The sequence below is a fragment of the Gymnogyps californianus genome, chromosome 13, assembly GCF_018139145.2.
Source record: "Gymnogyps californianus isolate 813 chromosome 13, ASM1813914v2, whole genome shotgun sequence".
NCBI classification, from domain to species: domain Eukaryota; kingdom Metazoa; phylum Chordata; class Aves; order Accipitriformes; family Cathartidae; genus Gymnogyps; species Gymnogyps californianus.
The window spans coordinates 21856928-21873601 of NC_059483.1; the positions used below are offsets into that span (position 1 = coordinate 21856928).

The window sequence follows — 16674 nt, forward strand, 5'->3', positions numbered from 1 at the left end:
TTCTAGTTACATGCGCACTACATACACAGTATAAAATGGCTTCAAGAAAACAGTGATGATTCTTAAATACAGTGAGCTATCAGATCAAAACTATCTGTAGTTTGCCTATCTGTAAAGCAAGGAAATCACAGTCTATATCTCAAATTCAGCAGAAACTGAACAGTCACTACGTTGCATTGTGTTAATTTTATTCCTCCTATTTGTCTAACATTGCACCAGTGAAGTTAGAGACTGTTGTCATTGATCTAAATCGTAACAAATTGAACACCTTCTTCACAGTATAGTGACAAAACCAAACCCTACGGTCTGAAAAAACAGTTATCAGCTAAAATATGACTGTAGTAGACTTTAAGAAATAATGTTGCAGCTCTTAAAGGATCTTTTAAGTCATCAATTCCTTTCTCCCCACCCCTCAACCTCCAGCTTAATTCCCTACAGAATTCCCTATGCTTTTCCAGTTTTCTTCTCGTACATTTACTTCAGAATGACCTGGATATTATGCCTTATAAAATATTTATATACCTAAACTCCTATGAATTATAGGCTAAAACAACAGTTCACACCAGTGCAAAGAATTTGTGCTAAATGTGCTAAGAATGTACTAACATAGGACAGCCTTATAATTCCTCCACCCCCATTTTACTACATTTCTCACCATATCTTTCACTCACTGTTAGCAATATACCTTTAAAAGAGCAACTATCAAATTGCAGTGAGGTATGTTTCAGTTATAGCTGATGACACAAACCTCTGTTCCACTGTTCTAGGAATACCTTCTCAACTGACACAAAGTATCTTCAAATTATTTCTTGCTATTTCAGCAAAATGCAAAAGAAACTCACATTAAAAAAAAAATTATTGGATGAAAGCATTAAATATTTTAAATATTTCATTACATTAATACAATTAATTTCAGTGCAATTTCTTGAAATTAAAATAATCTCAGTTACTTCACAAATGACATTAAGTGGATTTCCTTACAGCCATACAAACACCAAAAGTGTAAGGACACCAATTCACACTGAACATTTAATTAAATAGCCCATGGAACTTAATTCCAACAATAAATTGTACGTTCATTTTCTGCCTGCAGTCTATTACCCACACGCACAAAGAACAAAAGAAAAACCACACAATACTGCCTCCATAATGGCAGGTAGAAAGAAAATTAAAGGAAAGACGTCAGAGAATGCAGAGGGCTAATTCTGAAAAAGGATCTGATATGCTCATCACACATACCAGAACTTTTCATGTTCTGCAGGGCACAAAACAATTGTCATCAGGATTATGAATGAATGCAGCTCTCTCACACATGCACACCTCATGTGAAGAATTACGCAAAAAATACCAACATGCGTGCAACCTTTAACATGTGGCTGCCTCCTGCAGCTGCCAGGACGCAGGGTTACCAGCAGCTTAGCTGCTGTCCGGCTTGGGATCCCAAGATATCCTTTTGGTGATTATATACATATGCTACTACACATGTCCCCGATCCCTCTCAGGATTAAAACTGATATAAACCATTTATCAATATTCACTCATTTTTCTGGATTTGCAACAATTCTAGTTCAGAAACAGCTGGCAGTGGCCCCTGAATATGAGAATTCGATCATTTTTTCCACAATCTCAGTCTGAATGCACAGGCATATTTGACTATCACACTTTTACACAGACAAATAGGAACCCTCTAAAAGCTGTTCCTGGGTCACTGTAAACAACAAATCGTTTTTGCTCTGTTTCATCTTTTCTTTTTCTTTAAATGAATACAGGTGTGTAAGTATTTTCCTTCATATGTTTGTATTTAAGCATTGGCTTAAAAAAACCCAAGAAATAAAGCACATCTCAAACCAAAATTCTACTCTCAGTAATGTAAGCATGGATACAGAATACATACAGAAAGATAATTAAATTTTGAACTGTCAAGACCAATACTTAGACATAACTAAGAAAAAAACCAAAAGAAATCATTACAAAATAGAGATTAGCCTATTCCCTTTCTGAAGCTTCCATATCTGCCACATCTTTTCATAAAATAATGGTTAAGAAAATTATAAGAAAAGGTCTGAAGAAAAAAAACGTAAACTTCTTTGAAATCTTACCAGTACCATTGGAAAATATGATCTCCTAGAACAGGGAATGATGAAAAGAGAAATGAGCAGCTAGACAAACTGTCACTGAACCAAAGAAGCTGGGGAGCATTTAACATTCCTAGTCAGCCCCCTCCTCAAACACTGTACAGAATTTCCAGTACTCCTCTAGCTCATACCAGCTGCTGGACAGTAGGAAATCATTAATATTAGCCGGGCTTGTTAAAAGACATATGGGTAACTTGGGGAGAGAAATGGAGGAAACTGATGTTAATCAAAAGAGAGCCTATTTGTTTTCCCAGTCCAAAATAAAATTTGATACTTCACAAGGTTATAGATGGCTTCGCTTCTTGTAGTGACAGCATTCAGAGATACTTTTTGGTTACACTTTTTGGGTGTTTTTTTCCATCCCCTTTTAAATTGTTTGTAATCACTCTGTACAACCACACCAGAAAATAATTCAAAATCACCTCCACCTTCTCCTAACACAGTTGTTTAGAATCACCATTTAACAATCACTATGCTTAAAATGAAGTGTATGGTGTAGACTCATTCATTTTTATTGTGTCATGAAAACAGAACTGTGAGTTTTGCCAAAATTACATGTGGAATGCTAAGCAAATACCCAGCCTGTCTATTAGCAGTGACCTTCGCTGTGAGAGGATTCAAACAGAAACTGCAGTTCTGGGTTAGAGAGAGAGAAAAACACCCTAAGATTATGGAGGGGAAACTGAGAGAGCGAGCTCTCCAATGAAATATTATTTTTATTTTAAATTCAGGTTTATAGATACATTTGCCTTTAAATGTTGAGATGCTGTGTTTTACAAGAATGCAGTAAAAAGTCTACTAAGGTTTCTTCTCCAATATGGGAGAGAAAGAGAATCCAAAGTTTCTTTAAAAGACGACACAGCTCTACTGGAGTTTTGGCACATCATGAAGTAACTCACCTAACAATAAGAAAAGTGACCAAGAAGGAAAGGACACGTTAGTGACGTAAGCTTATCCTTTTTGTGGACATTCAAGAATGAGTGACTGGGTGAGCTATAGATACAAACACAAAGGAGATTACTAAACTTGTTCAGAAAAAGTTAAAAAGGATTTACTGTTTTGGCAGAAAGGTACTTATGGCTATTTCTACTCTGGTAGAAATTCCAAGCAGTTATCAAGGCATTGCATTGAGCACTTCAAGCATAGGCAACAACAATAATAAATATCCTGGTCATAAGAAGTTGGTAACCATAGAAAGAAACCACTTGAAAGAAGGTAACAGACAGATAACAAATCAAGGCCATGTATTGCTGAATTCTCACAGTTAACATTAACAATCAGTATCTGCAGCTTGCAACAGGTAATAAAAATCAGTAAGTAAATGAAAGAGACTTTTAAAAAAAGATTCTCATTTATACCATAGCTTCTATTTCTCATAGGAAACAACAGGTACTCTACACCTACTGGAGAAATTAATTGCCTTTTTTGTGTAAAAACAGTCAAAGGAAAAGAAGTCACAAAGTAGCATCATTTGTATAAGTATTTTCCACTTACTTCAATGAAAATGCAATTTCAGCCATAAAAGGAAAATGATAACCTCTTTCCAACTTAATGGAGAACGGGGATCCAAAGAGGATAAGGAAATAAAGAGTACGTAAAAATATATTTAGAATCCAAATTGAGAAATACATAAAAGGTCTTCCACGGAACTCTTCCTTTAGTACTTTACACATGTTCATTATATTCATAAAATATGCATGGAATCCCACACTACATCACAGGGGGGAAAAGTCTACTAAAGCAGTCAGCAGACTCTTCATGGCAGTCCACTGTCCACTACCTCCTATCTTGCAGGCACATCACCTTCCAGCTTTTTATAACCATCATAAAGTCTAGCATAAGCCCCAGGCCATCTCGCCTCACATTTCAGCCAGAAGACCTAACCTGGACCTCCACTTGTGAGCAGCACACACACATTTCCCCAGGCAGGCCCCACCAGTGTCACACTCTGCTCGAGATCACCTGAGTGATCACTGCTCTCTTCTACCAGAAAGTCCATCTCTGCCATTCCAGAACAAATTCTTCAGGCTTGTCATATTCATCCCATGCTGGACCCTTACTCTCATAATTTTCTTTCTAGTACCATACTAGAAAGCAGTATAGGCTTTCTAGGCTACTGGAAGGCAGCGAGCGTATATCTATCCTGTTTTAAAAGTGACTGGAAATTACTTGAGTGCTACCCGAAAGTACAAATCTACCGTTATTAATAACTGAAATAGGTAAGGAGAGCATAAGCGCACATTTGAACAGATCAGTGATTGTTAGGAGTGAATAGCCAGAAGTAGTAGTGAAGACCTACATTTTTCTATTATCACAATCTTCCTCTCATTACTAATTAATACTTGGGTATGACTGAAAGCAGAAAGATGGTAGCATTAATGTGATTGCATTAAGGTCAGTGGAACAGCTCATAATACCACTACGCTGTATTTCTGAGAAGCAAAAAGAAAAATAATTTTAAAATAGACCTGCCAGATTATCAAAAGATCAGATAGACATAGGCATGCAAATATGAACAGATCACCATAAAAAAGTAGTCTAGCTAGGGAGATCTATACTGGAAGCACGTAAGAATAAAGGCAGTTAATAAGATTAAAGTTGTTATTTCACATTACGCTGTAGTTGTCATGTGGGTGTACCAATTTGTTTGCTCCTTCTCTACCTATAGAAATGGAGATATCACGTTTTGAAGGGAGAATTAAATGAATGAACATGGTAATTTTTGCCTCTCCTGAATGCAATAGAGTTCTTGAATCCTTCAGCAAAGCTGCTGGTTGAGAAACCAATATTGTGCAGGATTGTTTTATTAACGATTTTTTTTTAGTGGCGATAAAATACTGAAATTTTCATACAGTAGATTGACAAAACATATACACATATGCCAAATGACATTGTAAATTACATCACGGAGTAAATACTCCTATTATTGAGCACCGTAATAAGCACAGTAGTAATTGACACATGCAAGTCTACTACACATTCTTTCACATAATCCACGACCAATCTATGAAACAAAGTCACAAGATACTTGCAGGCATTCCAACAGAGATTCACCATCCATATCACATTCCAGCACGGTTACGCCAGACAGGCTAAGCTGGCATGCTTCAGGTGTGAGCCAACAAGTAACTGTCCATGGTTCAGGAAAAACTTCCCTTGAAATACCTACTACAGACTTTGGCCACTCACAAGGTGTGTAATTCTGCTGTGGTAGAACAGGTCTCATATTCCAACAGAGAGGCAAATTATGACTCTCCCTGAAAATACATCATGGCACAAATGTTTATAATTTTAAGAGCGAACAGTTTCCTGCTGAGAGCTTACAATTTGCTGAAACCTCGTACCTTTCTCTGCTCTTCTGAGGGGCGTATTTTTCTTGCCACTTCCATTTTCAAGAATGGTGTTTGATGCCATTAATTGACCAAACTTCTGTGGCTGTTTTTAGCATCACAGATATGCATAGCATACATTTTGGATGGGAATTTAATTATGGGTATTTTTCAATGCTTAGCACAGCCACGCTTCTATATACTATTGTAATACAAGTAAACATTACAAAAACACACTACCTAGAACTTCAATGATTCTGCCTTAAACTATTCAGAATACCAACACGTTCTAATTAGTCATATAATCTTTTTCTTCTGACATTGTATTATCCTTTTAAAATATGCTCTGCCAGTTGTTATGAAAGTGGGTATTGTGAGATTTGGTTGAATAACTCAGGAAGTGAAAAAGAAATTCATGAAATTTCATTCCTGATGTCAAACTACATTCCAGTTCTTAACTATGTTGGTATGCTCTGGGAAGCAAGGAGCTAGTCTGGTCAGAAAGTTAAACTGACCTTTAAAGGCAAAACATCTGTTGACAGTCATGAGAAGTTCAGTCAAACGGATTAAGGCAGCTGACCCCCCGCCTCATGGAACCACAAGATATTCATGTAACCAGTTACTGCTATTAACTCAGATAAAGTCTATCAAGTACGTTAGTCGAGAAGAGTCAGGCAGCTCAGAGGTTTCCATCGAGATTAGTTAACTATTATTCTACTAAAAAAACCGCCCCACCTATCTAGATTTTTGTAAAAAGGATAGACTGAAAATTTCCAAATTGCTTTTTCTTTCCACAGAAAAAGACAGTGGAAAGCCCATTACTTTCCTTCATATTCAAACATTGAAAAATGACATTCTTAAGCCTAAGTTTTTCACATATTTTATTTAAGAGAACAATAATATTATCGATTTATAACAATTTTATTAAGGACTACTATAAATGTTAATACATTTAAAGCTAATTAACTATTCAACTATACTTCTAAAAATAGAGCTCATCATTTTGAAATAAAAGAATAGTTTGGGTAGGTAAAACACATAAAACAATATAATTATGGTAAGTGCCAGCATTATGCAATAAATACATTCTGAAATTCTCACAAAGACTGAGGCCCCTGCCCAGTAAGATCACAGATTTCAATGAGAGGCCAACACTGCTGAACTGTAACGTATTTGAAATCTAGACCACTATTTGAAAACCACTATATTGTCTACTGATGAGATAACTCTGAGGATAAAAACTGCTGAAAGAGGTCCGTAATTTATCTCATCATTTGGAGGTGAGTTCAAAGGGGAAAGTAACATTTTTGCATGTTTACATAATCAAATGCTTTCTAGGTCAGGCTAAGCAAGAGGTGCATTAAGATGCAAAAACTGGAAAGAGAGACAGATGGAGCCATAGATGAACTGTCACTCTTTTGCTATTACGAGCCAGATATATCCGGCTCTAAAGAAAGCAAATAAAGGCCAAAGATTTATAGTAATAAAGTTACAACTGTACTACGCAGATGTTTTCACATGAACCAAACAGACAACATGGGCATGACCCAGAAAATAAAAGCAGTTACTGCTATTGCCACAGTTTCAGGAAAATTAAGCCTAGTGTATGTACTAAAGTTATCTGATTTAAAACAAGAACACACAAAAGACTATTTCTGTCCAGCTACGGTTTATAATTTCTCTCTCTTACAAAGCAATAAATATGTATCTAAAGCAAAGTTAATTCCAGTGTTATGAAAGTATTATCACCTAATACAGTACTGTTGTAGTGGATGGACAGAAATATTCTTGTAATACAGTGTAGTGTTTTTGGGGACCTTTCAATGAATGTGTCATTAAGTTTAAAATCAGAACAGAAGGGAAAAAAAAATCAGAGGAAAGTAATAAATCACTCTTCAATTCAGAAATGCTCTAAATAAGAAGCATTTTTCCTTTTAAGCTTATGGATGACAGAAGTTTCTGTAGTGACATTGTTTATAGCTGCATAGCAGATTCGTAGCCAGAATTATGCTTACACAAGTAACTGATTTTTGGTTCAGCAGCAAGAGAGGGGAAAAATTAAAATTGGTGTTTGCTTCTTGGGGGAGAAATATATTCTCTTCAGCCTGAAACAAAGTATTGCTGCTTTTTTTCCCCCGCTTTTTTTTTTTCCTCTTTTTTTTTTTTCCTTAAACAACAGAACAAAAGGCATGAGTTAGTAAAACAGAGTGTGATAATTGACTGTATCCTCCTTTTATTTCATAAGCCATTAATTAGGACACTCGCCATGGACTGGAAAACCCATGTTCAGATCCCTCCTCCTTCAGGTCAGAATTTGAATGGCATACCATAAATAAAGTCTGGGTTCCCAGCAAGGGAAAAGAAACCACCAAACATATGCTCATTAACTAACAGCTTGCATATTTCTATTTACAACAGAACTGTAAATATTCTATGATCATTTCACTAAAGACTGTATAACTGAAAAAGGAGTAAAGATTGTATAGGACCACCGCAATTTTAACACTGCACTGCTTCTAAAAGAATTGACTTTACAACATTAATACTGTTTTAACATACTGTGTGTATAAAAACTATGTATTAAACTAAAATCAACTTTTTTTCAGCATAGGGTTTCTAAAACCCTAACTGAACACAAAGTTTACTCAGTCCGCCTTTCTTAAATACAATCTTTTCATTTGCTTACAGAAAAAGGTACCTCCATATTTGCCTGCCTGCATAAACAAAACTAAGAATTGCTACATTGCACCAAAGACATTCTCTTTCCCAAAAAGCCCTGCTTTGCCATCTGGAAAATTAATTACAGTCACTCCAGAATGTATGGCATCTGGCGGGTAGAACCCGAGCAACGGGAGGGACAGCATGGCTACTGGCAAGAGGCAACAAGGAAGTTGTAAAGCACTCTATTTCTAACCTTTCCAGACACACGGATAAAGTGTTGAAATAAGTACCTACAAAAACAATTAAATAAGGAAAAGTAGATAAACAATAGTAAATATACTCAATCCAAAGTATTTCTGAAATATTTTAACTCCTTTCCTCTCACTAACTCTGCCCCATATGAACACTAGCTTTTCATGTGTGACACTGACATTTCCAAGCTTGTCCTGATTCTCTGTGCTGTTAAAGATGTGGAAAGAACATCCTGGGAAAGCACCCTGCATTTGACAAGTCAGCCTGCAGTATTTCTAATGAAGGAAGAACTTTTTTTTAATTAAATAAGCCAAATAATATTTACCACATGAAGAATGGCCAGATTTTCACATGCTAGTATATTCTGCCTAGCTGTAAAAAACAGTCCATTTACGTAGTTTCAGTGACCACCAGAAAACTTAACAGACTAAACCTAATGACTGAATAATTTCCCTGCATTGTTTCAAAATTCAGGATATAACAAATATATATTATTGTAAAATAGACAAATTGAGCACAAAGTTCCAAGTATAGCGTTTCAGAAACTACAATCATTTAGAAGCATGTGCATTGACAAGTTCCATAGGGTTATCTATGTGCTATCACACTTAACAATATGGTATTCAGTCAGCTGCAATTTTCAGAGCAATGGTTGGTATCTGATGACAAATTCCATTCTAGTAAGAAGATTCCTTCCCCTCCGTTTGCCAAACAACATTTAAAGAGATAGCGTTTCTGTAAACATCATTTACTTGGAGGTAATGCCACCAATCACTGCAAATATTTTAGCACCAATTAGCTAAAAAGGATTCAGAAAGAAAAGACATACTGTCTGGCTGACATTGCTCAGGAACTCTGGGCAGCCTATTTCCCGAGCTAGTGCAGCCTGGGTAGAAACATCTGGTATGTTGAAGGATGCTACAACATGTTTACAAACTGCAGGCAGCTGGACCTCTTGCAAACGTTTTTTAAAATTAATTCGAAAAAAATGTTTAGACACTTTTGTTCCTGAAGGCATTACCATCACTCCACTGATTATGCTAATGGTGTTCTACTGCTATTAAAATACATCTAGGCGCCAAGCAGACAATTGCCCCATTTTCCAGCCTATTTAACAAGTTGAAAACATAACTCTACTCATTCTTTATTTCCTTGCTACAATAAACTTTGAGAAAAAAAGGGCAAAGCTTTCTGGAAGTACAAATAATTTTATTTTTCTTTCAAACAAAAAACCCCAAGCCAAACAACCAGTTATCCTATTTAACACTCCTACTTTCAAGAAAACCCTAAAAATGGTGAAATGGCCCTGACACCACTTACAAGAAGCTACCCGGTGAAATACTAAGTAATGCAAACAGCTAAAGGTTTTTGAAAGACAAAAAGCAGAAGGTCAGGAATTCAGCCATTCAGGTATTTTACTAAAAAATAGATTAACTGATATTTAAAACAGAGAAGATATTAGTATTTTCTGGTCTGTATGCTTCATAAATTTTAAAGCAGAACATTATGCATGTTATTACTCATAGAGTTCTATTATTTAAAGCTTTTGGTTTTCATACAGCAACAACAGATGATTCAGACTGCATCTCAATGATCAAACCACATATGTTTTTCCATCACATTATTACTAAACTGAAACATCACACTTCCATACGTTTCCCCTTTTCAGTAAAAAAAAAAATTATTTATGCCACAAATTCCACTCCAAAACTAACAGGACCCCCCCTCTTCCCCTACCATTGATCAAACGTTACGTAAATGACTAGCTGACAAATCTACTTTTAACACCTCTCATAGCTGTTGAGGGATTACAAATGCAGATTTTTGCTGATACTGCTTCTTAGAAATTAGCTTTTCCTACAGAAAACTTAAGTTTCTCTTTTCCTAGACATCACAGATAAGCTCTGACTGCAAGCACAGTTGCTAATTCATAAAAGCTATTCAGTTACTTAATTACGCATTAATTTCTGCAATTAAAGAATTCAGTATATTAAACTGAGTTGCAGAACACCAAAGTCTAACCATACCTCTAATTTTCAAGACCTAACTCTTCGTCTGTATCAAATATCTGCCTCTTCTCTGAACCAACAGACATGTTCATCCAATCACCAACCTGGTAGAAAGACAACCAAATCAGTATTTTAATTTACCATAAAAGAAGAAACAAACATCCATATGGAGAGTCCACTTATTTTCATACGAGAAATAATCACGAAGCACTTCTTACCCTCCTTTCAACCCAATAAGGGAAAAGTCTTCTGAAGAAAAAGTCAAGCTCTAAATGAAAGGTTGCGCTGGGCTGGTTAATAAGAGACATCCAAGATTTGACAAACCCTGATTAAAAATCCCCAAACTTTGAGAGCACTGAAGAACACGATGCATACAAAATACTGTTAAATTTATTTACAGAATGCAGAAGAAAAATCTGGGTTAACGTGGTTGTGTTGCCCTCAACGTAGCCAAGTAGGATTTCAGCAAGTATTGCCCTACAAAACAAGAAGTAGGAGGTTAAGATCAAAAATGATTCCTCCATCTCCTGGAGGAGTCCTGAAAGTCACTGGAAGCAAGATTTTTAGCAGAAGCATCACATACAGCCTTTTCATTATAAGGGAGATCTTTATCTAGCCTAAACTGGGAAAAAACAAGACGGTGATTTAGTCAGCCCTGCTGGCAATGGTATCTTAAGGTTATCTGTAATGACTGCCAGCTTGTCCAGGTAAAGGATCAGAAACTAGCATGATACTCTTCAAAGCAAAGAATTTCTTAAGGATAGTTTCCCTATGAGCAATTTTATGGTGCAGCTATGAGCTACTGTAAAAGACAATAACCAATTTATTTCCTGAATATGCCAAAAGCGACAAGCAGAAAAGGAGACGTACTGCCTACCCACTAAACGCCACTTCCACGGTAGCAACAGTGTTCACGGCATCAAACTCTGCGAGGACTTTTTTGCCAGGTTGTTTTGCACACCAGTAGAGCTCAGGGTTCAAAAGAAGCTATGGCATTAGCAGTGTGCCGAGTAAGGTGCTACAACTAGGAATCTGGAAACGTGAGTTTCCATCTCTGCTTCTGACTTGCTGGCTCATCAGAAGCAGCCCCATATCACGATAGTGGTGCTCTGCTTCCTGCCCTCGACGGTCTGTCTTGAGAACAGGGACTACCTTTTCCCATGTATTTGTACAGCACCAAGTACTACAGATAACATGAACATTCTCAACATTGTTACAGTGAAAAAAATAATCACAAACTACAGAAATAATGGCAAAACAGTAAATAAAACAGAAAAGCAGTGATGTACTGAACTATTAAGCTTATCATACCTCTTACTGGGTACACAGAATGAAGAATTCTAGCATGAAGGGAAAACAGTTTACCTCAAAACAGTCTATATGAGAATTAAGGTTCAGTACACAAACACATTTTAGATTTCAAAAGAACTCTAAACATGCTCCAGGTTGCCCTTATTGAACCAATTTGATTCCCTTCCACCCCTAAAACAAACGTTCCATAAATGAGAAGTAATACTTAAATATGTCTTAACTACAACATGCAGCTAAGACCTTTTCCATTTATTTCTTTGTTACAAGATTTGCTATTTTGGACATATACGCGCAAATAAAAATAAAAAAGGGCAAGTAATGTGACGAGATTATGTTCTACTGGAAATTTTTCATCTTGTTTTAAGTAATACTTTGCTATATAATATTTATCATCCTTACTACAAGCATGCATTATTCCTCCCAGTTCTAGCCAGAATGGGGCGAACTTGTGACTAGAAAGTAAACAAGGACTGCGACATGATACTGCTATTTCACTTCTGTGTAAAAATGCTATCACTGTTTCCCATTTTTCTGAAGCAGATGAATCTCTACCAAAAAAAGAAAAAAACAAAAAAAAACCCACCAAGAAAATCTGCCCCCCCCCAAGCCAACCTCAAATGACACTGATAGTTGAGACTGTCTTTGTACTAATTGCATTCATATAGCAAGTTCCATGCAATTCCTCACTTTTAGTCAGTCAAAAAACCTTCAGGATCTTAAATATTTTCAGTGGTGATTTAAGTGTTCACACAATAGGATGGAAGCTATTTAAACTTTTGCAAACATTGATATTAAAACCTGCCTTCGGCTCACTGCTCATAATTTGCTAAAAATTTACAAAACAAACAGTAGTGTAGGTGAAAAGTCCTGGTGATGCTAGAAATACTTCATCATTAATATCTTCAACACAAATAGCAACATTCAAGTCTAATTCTACCATAAATATTGCTTGTTTCGTATTTAAAGACAATAAGCTTACAGAGTCATCATCCTCTTCAAGAGTGTTAAAAAATAATAAACTGTTCTCAACTCAGCCTTAAAGTAATATCTTTTTTAGGATCAGGTACCCAAAACAACTAATCATTGCATATTTATTAATTATGAGATGGTAGCCAGCACGAAATTCATTCTCCTAACTGAACTGATTGATATGAATGAAGAACAGTAAAAACTGATTTGTAGGTCTTGTCTACATGAGGATTTTATTACAAAGTGGATTAGGGCAGGGACTTTAAAGCACAATAATTCTTCTGTACTAGAAATATCAACTGTATGGTCTAGCTTAATTATTTGAAGTGGATTAAACTAAACCACATAAAAGAAACTGCTGCCAAACAATAATAGTGTTCACAGGCAAGAAGTGTGGAATAGCGATTCCAGGCTTCCATGCATACAAGGATGACGCATGCGACTGACGGTACATGTGCAAGAAGCATGGCTTGATCAAAGATCACTTTTTTTTTCTTTAAATGTAGTCCTGTATCAGTTTTTCAAAACATAAATCAAGACTCAACAGGTATGGATTTGGTACAATGCATTAGAATGCAAAGCTATTACCCAGGACTTTATTGTGCCATTTATTAGCTGTTTCCAAACCTTTCATTTCCTTGTGGAAGTACACTTTCTGCTGTTTGCCAGGAACAGGCTTTTCACTATATTACCCTGAGAGAGTGAGAAACATGTTTTTTCTCATTCATTCCCATATTCTTAAACTGGACTTACATATTGGAGGGAAGTGTAAGTAAAGTGTTACTATAAAATCAGCACAGGCTGAGTACACAGTGCTTTCAACACATTCCGCAAGCGCAAGTCCTTATTAGCATTTTCCTTCACTGTTTTCTCAATAACAAGATCATGCTTTTAAAACACTGTTTATAAGTGAAAGACCAGTTCCCAAACCCCTTATTTTTATGAGATAAATACAAAATGATAATCCTCTTTAATGTTTGAACACCTGCTGTTCAACACAATTATGGGAAAAAAAACCCTGTACTTTCAGTAATTCTTTGTCTTTACTTAAATACTATCAGCTTATACTGTGGCCTTCTAAAAATAGCCAACTTGAATCCTGAACGTATGAGAAATCAGTACAACCCCAGTAAGAACAGTATAGGAAAAGAAGAGGCACAGAAGAGTAATGAGTAGTATCAAGCATCTCACCGTAAACTTGATTTTTGCAATTGCACAATAACCCATATTCAATGAGGTTTCCAGCCATGATAACATTAAAAAGACAGCATACATACACAGGTCTTACAGATGTTCACTTCATATAAAGCCCACTTCTGAAGCACAGAAAAAAACCAGCAAAACCTTACAGATGCCACTTACAGATAAAATAGTTGCACGTTACCTACTCTGGCACTGAACAGCTGCTCATAAACAGCACAGACTTCCTATATGCTTTCCCTTCGCTATTGACAAGTAAGCAGTTAGTGACAAGCCTTCAAGATGACTGGCTAATAATTACATCATTGTATGTTTTCCTTCCACTGAAATGGAAGACCATGTCTGGACAATAAGTAAACAATGAACTCCATTAGGAAATATCTTTATCTTCTCCTTTAACTGGTATCACCTCTAAAGGAGTGTCTGTCTTCTTTTGTTCAGCTTTTTTTGTTTCGGTTTTTGGGGTTTTTTTTAAGTACAGATCCACTATATCATAAGCTTAAATAATTGCTTACATCACAGTGGTAATAGTTACAAATACAAAACTGCAGTAATCATTTCTTCTCCATAATTAATCATTTCCATGACGCAGTAGTTAACCAAATGTGTTTCATAAACTTTCTTTGCTAACAAGTGCAGAATGATTTAAACTGGGAGCTGCTGAAATACAGTATATAGTACATGAAATAAAACAGAGATGCAATTGAAAACAACGTATAGTGCTAACATATCACTGAAGGTCAACCTTATTGACATAGGTGCAGCTGCAAAAAACCCAAACCAAACCAAAAAAACTCAAGGTCATATTTAAGAAACCAATAACCATTCTGGGAAATCTACGTAGGCATACATCTCATTCATTTAAGTTTAAACGTATTTGTTTTAAACAGAGTGTGATTTGCATATACACTAAGACACTTCTGTATTACTTGGCACTGCAGTGAGTGCCCACAGAGATAAGAGGATCCTTCATGTTAGAAAGAATTGAATCCATAAATACTGGTAATATTCCTCTTCTGAATACACCCAGACAAACAAGAACAAAATTAAATACCTACCAGCTTTGGGAAACAAACGTTGTTTTTTAACAAGAACCTGTTTTAACAGGAAACTTAAATACAAGAAACGTCACTGAAATAAATTCAATGGTTTGTTCAGATACCGAGTATCTGAAAGTAATCTGATTTAAAGGGAAAAAAAAAAAAAGGAAAAAAAAATTATTGTGCTCCTGGTCATGACTGGAGTATTAGAAACACTATGTAGAATTGTACGTGTTAGACAAAGTGAATAGGGGATACAGAAATACAGACAGGACCACTGCTAGCACTCCAGGAGCAGCATGCCAGGCACTTTACTGGAAAGCTCAAGGATAATTGCTAAATTCAAGATTACGACTACCTTCAAGCTGTTAGTATCTACTCTGTAACACAGAGCAAAGTCTGGCTGGTGCCATTTCCACAAACGCTGACACAAAAAAGTGCAAGTTCAGTTGCTGGTCTGGACTACTCCTTTCTTCCTTTTAGTAGCTTTTCCTACTATAGGATTCTTGGTGCACAATATGCACAAGAACAGGACAAACTCGGAGACAGCATAAGTTAGAAGCTGCAGAGTGGCATAAATCTAATTAAGTCTAAGTGGTAAAACTAAAGGAATGTAAATTAGAACCAGATACATATCAGCTTCCTTACATGCAAGTTGCACTGAATCAGACTTCCTCTGGATTCTCTAAATCCAGCCCAACATTCCTACTGTGTGGAACTCAAAATCAAACTACAGTCTTAGGCAATAGTTAACCAAAAAGAATGCATTTAAGCTTAAGAAAATTGAGAATACATATTCAAAAGATATTTTTTAAAATGTAGTCAAAAGAAAATAGGTTAAGCCTTTTCTACAAATATATGTTAGTTTACAAGAGAAATCCCCCAGGCCAAAATAACGGTTGAAATTATTTCCTCAAGGACTTCCACTGCTGTTCATTTTACCAGTAATAGTCAGTAACTGTAGCAATCAACCAAATCATCCTGCTATAGTGGGATCAGTAAAAACTTGGTACTTATCCAGCAGCAAGGTGAACACCAAAGAACAGCAAAACCAATATTCATTATAAAGCTAAGAGCCAGTAATACCGAAGAGCTCATCAGGGTATGAAACCCTCATTTTACGAACTTCTGAAAGAGCAAGCTACTGTTATCTTGACTATTTGAATATACACAAAAATTCAGAGACTTGTTGTCCAAATACACTGTGTTTGTCTACTTTGCAATTACTTTAGTAAGTTGATTAGCAACAGCAGTAAATCAATTCTTTTATTCAACATTCAAGGCAATCACTTTTCAAAAAATAGATACCGAATAAAGGAACAAAGACCAAAAGAAGAAAAGCTGACTTCATCTTAAACGGTGATTTTAGGCACAGAAGCTGCACACAAAAGCAGTTTGAAATGCAAAATACCTTTTTTCTAGTTAGCATCTATTCAGGTTGATACCCAAGATGCATACACTTCCTGAGTGCTTACACTAGTCAGAAAAAAACTGACAAAGACATTTATTACCAAGCATGCATGTAACAATCTGATCTACAAAGCAGCACTGCAATTTAGCAGAATTGAAAATATTATCCTAACATTAGGTAACCCACCTTAAACACTTATCGTGAATGTTAAAAGCAAAAATATTACCCAAATGATTGGCAACATGAGCCTCTGTAGCTGCAACTGACATAATTTACTATATTAAAATCCTGTACTCACCTTTTAGTAGCAGTGAAAGGAAAATGAAGTGCTCATTACTAATCGTAACAGTCTACCTC

General features: G+C 36.0%; 1 protein-coding gene across 2 annotated transcripts in view; it reads right to left on the reverse strand.

Moving 5' to 3' along the window:
* Nucleotides 1-16674, reverse strand: part of VGLL4 (vestigial like family member 4) — a 91018-nt gene that overhangs the window by 65957 nt on the left and 8387 nt on the right. The gene's annotated exons all lie outside the window — the stretch shown is intronic.